The sequence below is a fragment of the Protopterus annectens genome, chromosome 7.part0 (genome assembly GCF_019279795.1).
Source record: "Protopterus annectens isolate FY-2018-M chromosome 7.part0, PAN1.0, whole genome shotgun sequence".
In the NCBI taxonomy this organism is placed as follows: Eukaryota; Metazoa; Chordata; order Ceratodontiformes; family Protopteridae; genus Protopterus; species Protopterus annectens.
The window spans coordinates 610253615-610267668 of record NC_056739.1 but is presented as its reverse complement, the minus strand read 5'-3'; positions in this window follow the sequence as shown (position 1 = coordinate 610267668).

Below are 14054 nucleotides of genomic sequence, written 5' to 3'. Positions count from 1 at the left end.
TTTAGAAAAGGATAGGAGCAAATTACATAGGAAAAATGGGAATTGTGGAAGTAATACATACAGGGGAGGAATGAGGTTTTAAAAAAAGGCAGGACTTAAATAAGCTATGTAATGTTTGACTGAAAATGATTGGGTAGATTATAAGTGATGTATAATGTTTGCAACTGGGAGTGTGTTAGCATGGTTTGTGATGTAAAATGCTTGCCACTAGGATTGTGTCAGTATGGTTTGTTTTCATTTATATTAATATATGATTGATTATGTCATAAGTGATGGTTTAATATGTTTCGTTTAAAAAAGGGACAGGAATTGAATAATTTATGTAATGTCGCTTAGATTATATGATATATAGCAATATATGTGCAGTATAATGTTTGTTGATGTTAATTTAATACAGTTTGATTACTTTTGTATAAATATAAATTTGCCAGTGTCACAAGTGGTAATTCAATAAAGATGCTTAAAATTGAAAGAAAACGTACTTAATGCAATGATAGACGTCCTTTGGCAGTTTCATCCTTGTTAACATTCCTCCCTCCTGTCCCTGTCTAGGGGTTCACCAGGTGCTGTCCTGGTTGGAGCATAATTTTTCTGGTTTTCTTTGAGTTTTTCTACTGGAGGCTCCAGCTTGTGGGCTTCTAAGATGTGGAAAGGGAACATTTGTCCCTCAGTGTTCTGGGTAAAGGTGAGGGCCTGAGGTAGCTTGGGAAAGTTTTGTAGGCTGAGCTGACCTCAGTACCTGCCCTGCCAGTCTTAATTCTAAAGGTAGTGGAGACGAAACTGCTAGCACATATCGGTCATTACTGTATGTATGTATGTACATTTCGATTAATTTGGAGAATCTTCACTTGGCATAATCTTGTTTGAAATGTTACAGCCACCCATCATCGTTATTTTTGGACTTGAATTAAATTAGGGCTCTAGAAATGAATCATAAGCAGGTAGTCATAAAATGTACTTCTGAAGCAGATGACCTGCAGGCTTGGTGGGGAGGTCCATAATAAGCAGGTAGAGGTAGGACATTTTCATATATTTCATAGCTGCACGTGGAGTACAAGAATCACTGCCAGCTTGTAAAATGGCAGTGGTTTGTCTTATAGTCTTTGAAGATATTTAGTGGAGTGCCCATTCAAAACTGTGAAGATGTTACTATTGCATGGCCCCCACAAAAATAGGCCAGGTGAAAATTTCAAGTTTTTATGAGTTCACAATAGGTTTTAACTAACATACACTATCAAAATTTCTTTGACAGAATGGAGAGTGGCAAAAAGTGTTGTATATTCCTGTGCTAACAGCTCAGAATGCAGACACAGGTAAGTGTGTTTGTTCGAGTGTTAGTGTGTTTGGGTTAGAGTAAGGTGGAAGCTTTAGTGTTTGGTGTATGTTTCAGTATCTGAGTCCATTTTCTGTATTGGTAGGTTTTAGAAATGTAAGGTGCTTCGTTAGGGGTATGGTTGGGGTTAGGGTTACTATGTATTAGTAAGATGGTGGGGGATGGCTTAACATGTGAGTAAAATGGACCCAACTTTGTTACAGTAATAAGAATTACATTCCAATTAAAGATTAACAAAGATTTAGGGGAGGGGAGGGTGGCCAAATGGTTAAGGTGTTTGCCTTACAAACACAAGGTGCAGGGTTTGAGTCTCACAAGGGATAATTGGCTAGGCTTAAAATGGCTCGCAAGGGCAGTTAGCTTAGTACTAATCTTTGAACCTATGAACAAAAAGTCTGGTGAAATACTTGGAAGACAGAAAAATCAGTTGAATAAAATGATGTGACCAGAATGACCGTGGAAGTGCAGAGTACGTGGTGAAAACACACACACACACGCGCACACACACACACACACACACACACACACACACACACACACACACACACACACACACAATATGTAGATTGCTTAGAGATAATCAGACCTCAAGACTGTACACTGGATTTTTGAGCTGTGAAGCCTGTATAGTATGAGCAGCATCCTCTCCAGCAATGAAAGTGGGCAAAGTCACAGGAATAGCATTTTGACAGAAGGTCTTCAGACCTTGGAATGAGTGAAAAAAAACAGCATTTTTTCATCTATTAGGAATAGGAATGGTCAAAAGATGAGTTTTCAATGTGGAAATAAATGCAGAGTCATCATTTACTGTCATGTAAATGGCTAGTAAAGGCAAAAGTGTTTCAAAACAGGACATTAAAGAAGCATATAATAATAATACAGCACAATGTGGGTCTTTTTGTTACTCGTTTTAACAGATAAGGGTGGTCTAAAAATGTGCTGTTTCAGATGGCTAAATGGTAGAAAGAAAGAAAGAAAGAAAAGAATAGCTTTCACTTTGTTGTGCCAGACTACAGCGGTGTAGATGCTAATGTCATTCCTCTCAGAAGAAGTCATAAAAGAAGTCCGTGAAATTGATCACACACAATTCTAGTGAGTCAGTAGATCGAGCTTTGTTGTGTGTCGTGTGGCAGATTTAATCCTGTTAGCAGCAATATGTTGTGTTGGGGAGCAGCAGAGTCATGTACTAATAATGCAGATGACTCTGGTACAAATGACTTACGAAATGGGCATTGTAAGGCTTTAGCCAGATGATCCCCTGATGAACAGAGTGGGTGATGAATGTACCTTCTTCAGTCTTCATTTACAATTGTAATGTGTGTCATGGAGAATACCTTTTACATTTTTCATATTAGGAAGTTTGTGTTTTGACTGATTCAGAAGAGTGGTAGTTAAATAACCAGGTTAAGTTGTAGAACCCTAAAGGTATGTTCATGCTGTTGTCATTAACAAGTGTATATGTATTTAACTTAAAAATCTGTGTTATTAAGTGGGATGCACAATAATAAAATTGCAACCAAGGAAGTCTATGTTACAGTGTCTGATGATGGACCTGGCTACTTTCAGCAAATATTTATTCCTTTAATTAAAATCCAGAAAGCTAACAGTTGTGTTTATATATTTATGAACTGAATTCATAGCTATTAATTTGCAGATACTGTGAAAAGCAGTACCACATGGTGCTGCAAGCCTGTGATTCACACTGCAGCAGTTGTGTATTCACACTGCTGCAGTTCTGCAGTGAAACATTGTTTTTGCTTCTTTACACTACTGCAGTTTTACTAGCACTGTCACAGTTTTACAGAAGAACATTTATTGTGTGGTTGCTCTGCAGACACAGTATTTAGATAGTGATCATGGACTCAGTAGTAAACAGAATCTTCCAACCCAAGAATGCTCATAACCTTGGTTCATAGGTTTAGGTTCATAGGATCATACTAGGCTATTGACCTGGAGGCCCTTATAACCCTAGCCAAATATTTTGCCCATGTTCCCTCAAATTAAGCACCTATTTCCCCTGTCCAGCACTGACACAGGTGGGATCCTAGGGGTGTATTTTCTGTTTCCCATCCAGTCGTCCAGGCTCCTCTTAAAGAGAGCTAGAGAGGTACTCTGCTTAACATGGAGAGGGAGTCTTTGGGACACAAATGTATCCTACCGACAAGTTCTATTAACGTCACAGACCAGGTTAAGGCCTTGCATACAGGTTGCGTAAGTAGAGTTTCACTTACAGATATGCAGCAACTCCATCAAGGCTGGGTCTGAGATGGCCTTGTATGCCTGATACGTGTCACCTCTGAGCAGTCTGTACAAGACTGAGTGGAGGAACAGGGCTTTTAGCCTATGTGTATAGGATAGGTATTTGAGACCCTGGATTTTCCTGGTCAGGAACCTCTGTGGTCTCTCCAGCTTCTGCATGTGCTTGGCAAGATATCAGCTGCTGACTACTTGGTGGTAAGCTGTATCACATGATCTGGAAGGCAGCGGAATAGAGTCAGGAAGCCTAAATGTGTGTAGTGAGACTATCCCAGAAATGCTTAGATGATGATTCTGTGTAAGATTTAATTGGCTCCCACTTCCAGGAATACTTTTTTCCATATGCATGGGATGCAGAGGCTTGGAGTTTTGCTTGTCATGGAGGTAACTCTAGGATGTGGTGGTGCAAACCAATGAAGTAAAATGTAAAATTACAGAAAGGGAGGTTTTGTGAAGGAGGACTTTCTAGATTCAGCATATTCTGTTAAAAGACTGGAAATGCAGCAGCAGGAGAAGTCACCAGGGTAAAGGCCCATAAATGAACAAAAGACTTTCTGGTGGTATCAGGGAGGTTTTGGCAAATCATATAGCAACTCAGAAGAGAGAGAGGTAGAACATTGCCCAGGCTGATATCAGCAAGGTTGGAGAAGTTCTGACTTCATATGGGGACTTTGGTGGAGAGTACTAGTAACAATTTAAAGACCCCCTCAATCCAGTGGGTGTGTCCTGCACTGATGTAGTAACAATTTAAAGAACCCTTCAATCCAGTGGGTGTGTCATGCAGTGATGAGGCATGTAGGGTTGGATCTGTAGTGTTTGGGTGTAGAATTGGTGAGATCAACAGGAAGTGCAGAAAGTGCTGGACATTTGTAGGTTGCCATAGTAGTAATTTATTGTAGAGACAGAAGAAGAGACTTTTTATGACATAGAAAAATATGACTGTCTGGAGTAATTTTGGTTTTATTTAGCTAAGTTAAGAAGTGTGCTCAAAAAGGAAACTCAGGAGTACACAAGGTGAGTATAGGGCAGTTCTGCTGGGTGATAATGCATTATGAAGCCACCTCAACTGGAATGTTCACTTTGTGGAGTTCTGAACTGGCTGAGCCCACACTTCTGTTAATGCATTTGTGGGGAAATTGTTATACGGAAGCAATTTTCCCTTCATGAGGCAGTGATTGTGGATTTGAGTGAGCTGCCGGGGGGGGGGTGCTGTTAAGGGGTGATGTTTGCCCAACCCCAGGACCAGATTACTTGCCCATTCCCTCCTGCCTAACTCTTGCCAGGTACCATGGGGCTGTCACTACCTGGGAATAACTGGCTTCTTTTCCATCAGAAATGAATTGACCATTTATGTGAAGGTATAGGTGCCATTGACAAGGTCTTGAGGGTGTGAGCAAAAAAATACATTTTGGAAATCCTTTGCTCTGTCATGTTAGACTGAAGCAAGTTACTGCATGAGACTGTTGTGTGCCATTTTGTGGAGTTTTTTTCCTTTTTCCATTATTATGTGACTGTAGAGTTGACATTTATATGTTAGAGGAGTATAGGAACTTGTTCAAAGTTTTTCAGGTGGCATTTATGGCTGTATCGTTGGAGCCCAATTCCTGGCTTCCTGGCAGAGAAAGGCATGATGGGTCTTATAGAGTCAAACAGGCTTTTCTGTACCTTTATAAGAACCTGATGGCAGTAGTCTGGGTGCTGGCAGGGGATACAAATTGTTTTTTGGCCTTAACATCCTTTCTGCTAATAAAGGGAGTTGGTGCATGTCTGGTTTGGGAGAAAAATAAAGGTTTACACATTTACTGGACTAACCTTCAGGGCTATTTAGTGTCATACCAAAATAAGTAAATATTATGTGGAGATCCTTAAACAGGTTATAGAAATTGGCAGGAGGGATCTCTTATGAGACCATTAAGGTGAAACCAGACTTTGCTGTACCCCTGAGACATTAGGAAGTAACAGACATGTTGTAAAATGTAAATGTGATTATATGGATGTGCAATCAGGGCTAGCAACTACTAGGATAGTCATGAGAGATGCATCTAGCAGTGGGCACAGTTTTGTCTGGAAGATGTCAAAGGGCAGCTTCTTAATGCTCCCTTTGGTAAGAGTCTCCAGTTTTATTCCCCCACAAAGGATGTATGTCTTCAGGAAGCTTGAAGAAAAAGGGAAAAGTTGTCAGGTTTTCTAGTAGTGTACCTCAGAGGGTTAAAGTTACAAGCTGCTAATAAGCTTTGTAATGTAGTTTTGAGTTTGATACCCTCAGTTTCCCCTGGAAAACTATGTGCATCTTTGTTGCAGTTCACATAATGATGCATTTCTCCCAGGTAACTCCTGGAAAGGGACACTTATGCCCAGTGGACTGGCCTGTTTAACAATGAAAAAATAAATAAAACCATGGAAACTGAAAAGCACATGTTCCATCTACATATACTTCTGCCAGACCAGAAATCAGCAGACATGATTTTTCATGGGGAGCACTGTACATGGGAGTTCATCTGCAAGGCAAATGGCACCCATCGGTTGCTACAAAGCACATAAACATCACTGAAATGTTAGCAGTGATTCAGACCTTAAAAAGTTCTTCGCCACTTATAGTCTCCAAGTCCCCATTTCTTGGTCACAGATGACACTACAGTCATGTGGTACCTGATCAAGTGAGGGATACAAGGCCATACCCCCGTTGCTGGCTAGCAGTGATGGCCTAGGAGCTAGCCTTACATCATTCTGTGATGCTTCAGGTCTCATACATCCCATCAGAGCATAGCGTAGTGGCAGACAGACTAAGCAGATACCAAATGGACCCTCATGACAAGAAGCTCAGGATAGAGGCCTACCTAGACTTGCCGCAGATGTGGGGAACAAATAGTTCTGTTTCACTCCTTTCAAAACAGACACTTGAAAACTTCTGTTTGAGACATCCTTGTACTCATGCTTGGAAGACAGAAACATTCTCGTTCTCTTAGACAGGAACTTTCTTTTATTCATTTCCACCAATGCCCAAGGTACTTGTGAAGATTCAGAAAGAATTAAGAAATATCATTGGGGCGACCCCCATTTTGCCCAGGCAAAATTGGGTCTCCCTTTTAATGGAATTGGCCTGGAGCAACTACCACAAGCTACCTTACACTCTGTATCTTTTCATGCAGTGTTAGTGTTGACTGGTTCACCTCAATTTGGAGTGATTGCTACTGACAGCCTGGATGATTCTTTTTCTTTTTTTTTTAAACATTATGACATAGGCAGTCATTAATTTATATAAATGAAAATAGGCCATATAGATGTACTTTCAGTTGCAAACATTATACACTATCCAGTCATTGTCAGTCAAACATTACATAGCTCCTTCAATTCCTGCCTTCCCTTAAACCTTGATGTTCTTCGTGTTTCACTGTTGCAGTCATTACATTTGGGTTATCTGCTTGCAGTAGCCCTCAGTCGACCAGATTAACAAGTCTTGGGTCCTGCGTCGGTCACTGTCCCTTCTTCCATGACGTCAGGTCATCAGGGGTATAAAACATGCAGCCGACGCCATTAGATCAGTCTTTCTTGCCGTGCGGTGCCCGAAGCAGAAGCAGTTCGCAAGTGCCGGTCGGCCGACTCCTGAAATTTTCATTTTCGAATTTCAGAACCGAAGTCTTCAACTAAAGCTAAGTACCCTGTTGGGGAAACTTTTTCTTGCTCCTTACCGATGTCAGTAAAAGTTAATAATTGCTTTACTTGTGGATTTTCATTCGTACTGTATTCCTTGCCTAAGCTCTTACCACGACGTACCTTGCTGTCAGTTCTGTGCCTTATTTAATCAGCGCACTATCTGTCGTCGGTATATTTCCGCCTCTAAATATTTTGGTTCTCGGTTCAATTATCCAGAAATGTCGTTGGTTAGCCATCCGACTACCGGTATTCCGAAAAACGCAAAGATAAAGACAGAGACATGCCGCCTAGGTCCAAAGCTGCCGATGCTTCTCTTAAGCCAGTCGCCAGTTCGCCGGTACTCAGTGAGGCACTTTCGCAGCCCCTGATACCCGCTATTTCTGATTCGCAGGCCTCTACTGAGACCCATTCGGAGTCCAGTATGACGCGAAATGCTTCAACTGTGGAACCAGCAGATGTCTCTACCTTGGATGGGTCTGGAGCTGCTGTGCAGGCACCGGCTTCTGAGGGTGTATTCAGGCCTACGGACTTGCATATTAAACCGACGCCTCCTTCTTCGTTTAGGCCTAAACCTTGAACTATGCCTAAGAAACCGATGCCCAGGCCGTATGCTCAGGCCTATATGCCTAAAAAACAAATTATAAGAATGGCTGAAGATCTTATAACTCTAATCAGGGGAAGCCAACCACGCCCCCTTCTAAGAGACCTAGGACTGAAGTTGTTTTATGAATCTTCTGACCAGGATTCTGATTTTTCTGATTCTTCTGATGATCTGGATTTGCCCTTATCTACTTATGAGGATTCTGATGCAGAGGACTCTATTCCCTCTGCTTCCCCTCCAGAGGATTTTTCTTTTGGTGAAACCTTGCATACTCTAAGGGAGCATTTCCACTGGGAAGGCCAGGATTTTTCTGATTCAAAAAAGAGGCTTAGGGATTTCTTAACTCCTGCCTCAGCATAGGCCTTTAGCTATACCTCCTGTACTAGACATTGTTGATGATGCCTTTTCGGAATCTAGTTTGGCCCCTGATTCTTTGCCTCCTGCTCCCAGAAAACCTGACAGATATTACAGGGGTCCTGATTCACACAAGTTCCTTTTTAAAAACCCTATTGCGGATCCAGAGACTATTTCACAGGGACCCAAGGGCATTAAGGCTTCTGCTGCTAAAAATCCTACCTCTTCTGATAGAGACTCAAGGGTGCTGGATAGATGGGATAAGAAGGTTTACACTTCTGCAGCCTTGGCCATTAGGGCTAAAAAACTGCCAGTTTCATATGTTAAAGTATCAACAACATTTTATTGGACTGCTTAAACAGAAAATGATGTTGATTCCTGACTGTGCTGAAAACAAAGAATTACAGGATTTAATGCATTTTGCTGAACAGGTTGGAAAACATACTTTGCAATGCGGATTTGATTCATTAGAGGCCTATTGCAGGGCTGCTGTTACTGGGTCTGTGCTCAGAAGGCATGCTTGGCTTAAGGAGCAATCTTTGCCTGATCATGTTAAAGCTAAACTGTTGGATGCTCCCTTAAATCAGGACCACCTGTTTGGCAACAAAGCTGAGGAAGGTCTTAAAAAGATGGAAGATAAAGGTAAATCTATGCAAACTATTAAAGATTTCTTACAAGTTCAGCCTTAAAGATTTAGTAGGCATTGGCCCTCTAAGAATTGGTCCTTTCCAGGTCTTCTCAATCCAAACCCAGACACAGCAGAAACCCCGGGGGACGCACAAGATTAAGCAGTGGGGGGGTTTCCGCATCTAAATCTGAGAGTAGTAAGACTCCCCCCATGGAAAACTGTCTCAATGACTTGCTTTTAAAACGTCCAAGCACTTCCTAACTGAATGCTCCTTTAGGCGGAAAGATTGGTCTGCAGGCAAAAAACTGGGAACTCATTACCCAGGACAAATGGGTTTTAAATATAATGTCCCAAGGATACAGATTTCACTTCCAACACTTTACCAACACCAAGCGGGTGGCCAGATCAACCACCAAAATCAGCGGGGAAAAGCCCAAAATCAAGTACTCTCCCTCTTAAGCATGGGGGCTATTCAGTTGGTACCAGAAGAGGAAAAGGGACAAGGTTTCTATTTGAGACTTTTCCTGGTACCCAGAAAAGACAATTCTTGGTGTCCTATCCTGGACCTTTCTACTCTAAACACTTTTCTGGTGATTCCAAAAGTCAAGATGCTGACACTTCACCAGCTGCATCCTATGCTAGGCAAAGATGCCAGGTTGGCGACACTAGACTTAAAAGAAACATACCTGCACATCCCTATCAGGGAGTCTTGCAGAAGATACCTACGCTTCAAAGTAGGCTACATGCACTATCAGTTCTCAACACTGCCCTTTGGCTTATCTACTGCATGCAGGGTATTCACAAAGTGCCTAGCTCCAGTCATTGCATTTTGCAGGCAAAAAAATATTCAAATATACCCATACCTGGACGATTGTCTAATTGAGGCAGAAAGCCAGGACATACTTTTGAATCATCTGGCTTTTGTTCAAAGGGTGCTGACTTGTCTAGGGTACACCATAAACGAAAAGAAATCACACCTGGTACCCTGTCAACAAACTATATTCCTGGGAGCAAGCTTGAATACAAATTCCCAGATGGCTTTCCTCACGCCAGAGAAACGGATTCATTTGACAACCTACTTCAAACAAGTGGCCACAAAAACCCAGCCATCTGCAAGGCAAATACTGCAAGCCTTGGGGCCTCCTGCATTCTTCTAATTCCATATGCAAGGCTGCATATGAGGAAACTACAATGGTATCTCAAAAGCCTATGGTGCCAACATTCTCAGGATCTAGAAGCAATGATTCCTATCATACCTTGCCTATGCCTAGAGTTCCTCTAGTGGGAAGAGGCCTGACACCAAAACAAGGGGCTACCATTCACACTACCCCCTGCCGCCCAAACCTTAACAACAGACGCATCAGACTATGCATGAGGGGGCTCACCTGGCAGGGAAGTACATTCAGGGCAAATGGAAACCAAGTCAAATGCACCTGCAGATAAATCAAAAAGAAACGTTAGCTGTACAGAATGCTCTGACAACCTTCAAGGACTGCATTCTTCCAGGACAACTAATGGTAAAGACAGACAACACCACTGTCATGTGGTACATAAACAAGCAGGGGGGTACACATTCTTAGCCCCTCTGCAGACTAGCCATGGAGTTGTGGAACACAGCCTTGAGCTACCAAGTGAATCTACAAGCTCAATTCCTGCCAGGAAAACCAAATACACTGGCAGACAGACTAAGCAGAAACCTCATGGACCCACACGAGTGGAAACTGGAACCAAGGATTTTCAATATGTTGACAAGCATTTTCAACATGTTGACCTGTTTGCCTCCCCCCAGAACCATCAATTGGACAAATTTTGCACAAGGATTCCCCACAAGTTAGCTTGGAAAGTGGATGCTCTGTACTTCAGCTTATGCCTTTCCTCCTCTGCCTCTCCTCTCCAAAGTGCCTTTCCTCCTCTGCCTCTGTTCTCCAAAGTACTACTAAAGATCAAATAGGACAAGCCAAGGGCGATTTTAATTGCACCAGGCTGGCTACGCCAACACTGGTACCCCCTCTTGCGCAATGTGTCACGCTTTGCCCCATGTCACCTGCCTCAGACTCCTTCCCTGCAGGAGAACCAGATTCTGCACCCTCAGCTGCAAACCCTGAACCTAGCAGCCTGGCTAATTACCTAATCTCTCCTTTACCATCCCTCACTAAATCAGTGATGGATATCATTTTAGAAGCAAGGAGGCCTAGTACTAGAAAATCTTATGCTGCAAAATGGAAAAGATTCTGTGCCTGGAACCAGTCTCAAGGGATGAGCGCAGCAGCGCCCAATTTACCTCAGATTCTACAATACATGACTGAGATGCTTCATAAGGGCTTGTCCTTTTCCTCCATCAAAATTCATGCCTCAGCCATTTCAGCTCATTATAGCACAGAGCCTTCCCTCTTCTCTCACCCACTGCTCAGGCAGTTCCTTAGAGGGGCGAAAAATTTAAGGCCACCCAGGAGAGCTCCAACTCCAGCCTGGGACCTTAACTTTGTCTTGGAGAAACTCACTCTTCCTTTTTTCGAGCCAGCTGCTACTACAGATTTAAAATTCCTTTCATGGAAAACAGCTTTCCTTTTAGCAATCACTTCAGCAAGAAGCGTATCTGAATTACAGGCCCTTATGGCAGTGGAGCCTTTCATCATCTTTCATGCAGACAGGGTGCCCCTCAGAACCAATCCCTCCTTCATGCCCAAGGTGGTATCCAGTGTGTCTCTTAATCAGTCCATTCATCTTCCTACCTTCTTTCCTAACCCACAGAACAAAGGGGAACGGATACTGCACTCCTTAGATGTGCACAGACAACTTAGATTCTACTTGGACAGGACTAAAACTCAAAGGAAATCTGAACAACTGCTGGTGGCATTTACTGCAGGGACAGAGGGGAAAGCTATTTCAAAGCAAACCATTTCAAAATGGATAGGCAACTGCATTAATTTCTGCTGTAAGCACCATGGAAAACCTATCCCACAGGGCATCAGACCCCATTCAACCAGGGCTGCATCCACCTCTACAGCCTTTCTCAGAGGCGTCCCTACCAGGGACATCCTAGAAGCTGCTACCTGGAGTTCTGTACATACTTTCACCAAGCATTATCATTTGCCAATTTTCTCTAAATCCAGAGCTGGCTTTGCCACTGCAGTCTTGCAGGGTCTTATAGCTGGTCCTAATTCTATTTAAATTCCTCCTCCCAACCTTAGCTTTGGGAATCTACCCAAATGTAATGACTGCAACAGTGAAACATGAAGAACATAGTACGGTTGTGTACACTTACCATAAATGTAGATGTTCGAGTGTATTCAGTGTTGCAATCTTGGTTACCCTCCCGCCAGCCCCCTTTCTTCTTTTGGCTATACCTCTACTTTCCCTTACTGTGCTCAAAAGCTTTTTGGCGTATTTGCTTTTTTGTTGGAGGTATATCCTTGTATTTATAGATTTAATTGCTTCCCATTAGGGGGGCACCTGACATCTGGGGCAAGAAAAACTGATGTAATGGCGTCGGCTGCATGTTTTATACCCCTGATGTCATGGAAGAAGGGACAGCAACCAACGCAGGACCCAATACTTTGTTAATCAGGTCTGCAACAGTGAATACACTCGAACATCTACATTTATGGTAAGTGTACACAGCTGTACTTTCTTCCTCCAAAACATTATCCTGCATATATTGTTTCCAGAATTACCATTTTTTCCTATGGAATTTGCTCCTACCCTTTTCTAAAAATCCCAGTTCCAGTTGTTTTATTTCTGTTACTATATTCACTTCTTCTAGTATAGTTGGTTTAGACTTTGATTTCCATTTTCCAGTAATTGCTTTTTGGCAGCCACATTAGTTAGACTCAGCAAGGCCTTACTATGTCTAGGTATTTTTGATTCTGTTTCACTGCTCAGAGAAATCATTTCCTTAGTTACAACCAATTTGCTCACTGTATATCTGATCAAGTAGTTTGCAGAGAATTTTTAAAGTTTGCCAACTCAGTACACTCCAAAAAAATATGTTCTAAGTTATCTATTTCTTTCCCATCTCACCTCAAAGATTTGCAATCTACTTGTGGAAAAATTCTTTGGAGTCTGCTTGGGGTATAAAATACTCATGCAAACACTTCCAAGGAAAGATTCTAAATCTCCTAGACTTTGTTGCATATTTGGGAGCCATACATACATCATCTCCTTATTATGGGCAGCCACGGTGGTGCAGCGGTTAGCATTGTCGCCTTGCGGCGTCTGCATGTCCTCCCTGTGGTTGCTTGGGTTTCCTTCGGGTGCTCCTGGTTCCTCCCACATCCCAAAGACATGCTATAGGTGGATTGAACACTCTAAATTGGCCCAAGGTGTGAGTGTGTGCGCCTTCTGTGGAAGGTTGGGCGCCGGGTTGGCAACTTGACACCGTAAAACTCCACTGCCAATCATGAGCGAACAGGTGATCTGCTGTGGTGACCCCTAACCGGGAAAAGCCGAAAGAAGAAGAAGAAGACATATATCTCCTTGTTTCTTTGTGAATTGCTTATCCAATCTCTCTTCCCATTCCATACTAAAAACTCTACCAGTCCTAGGTAGGGTTGCCACCTTTCGTTGTGGCTAAAACTGGAGTAAAGCCACACCCCTCACATCACCAGTAACCCTGCCCACCCCACCCCCTCTCCCACCCATTTGGTGACGTCACAGTTACATCACTTGGTGGGGAATGCCCTCTTTTTCCATTCCTGCAGCCTGTTTTCGGCTGCTTTACTATGCTTTTCTGTGAAAAAGCATAGTAAATCAGCCAATTTACAAAATCCGATAGTCTGTTTCCTTTTTTTGAAACAGAATACTGGAGTTTGTACAGTGTTTTCCAGACTACTGGAGAATCAGTTTGATTTCTGGATAGTCTGGAAAAAAAACGGAGGGGTGGCAACCCTAGTCCTAGGCTTTCGATTAAGATCCCCCTGTTTCTTTTTCTTTGCCTATAATCAATCCTTGACATGGAATGCAATCTCTAGCCTACAGTTCAAATGAATTCTTGGCCTCTTCCTGTTATCTTTTCCTCTCAAATTGTTTTCTTTGCCATGTTTCTCCAGTAAATTTCAATCACCTCTTACTTAGTCTCTGTATCCCTAATTGCAGTCATCCCTATCAGCAGAATCTCCTTTCTCCATTCCCATGTTGGCTTAATACTTAGAATTCTTTCTGCTACTTTATGACTATATTATTTTGTATGGTTATTGTTATTCTCCTTAAGGATCTGCATATAAAATCCC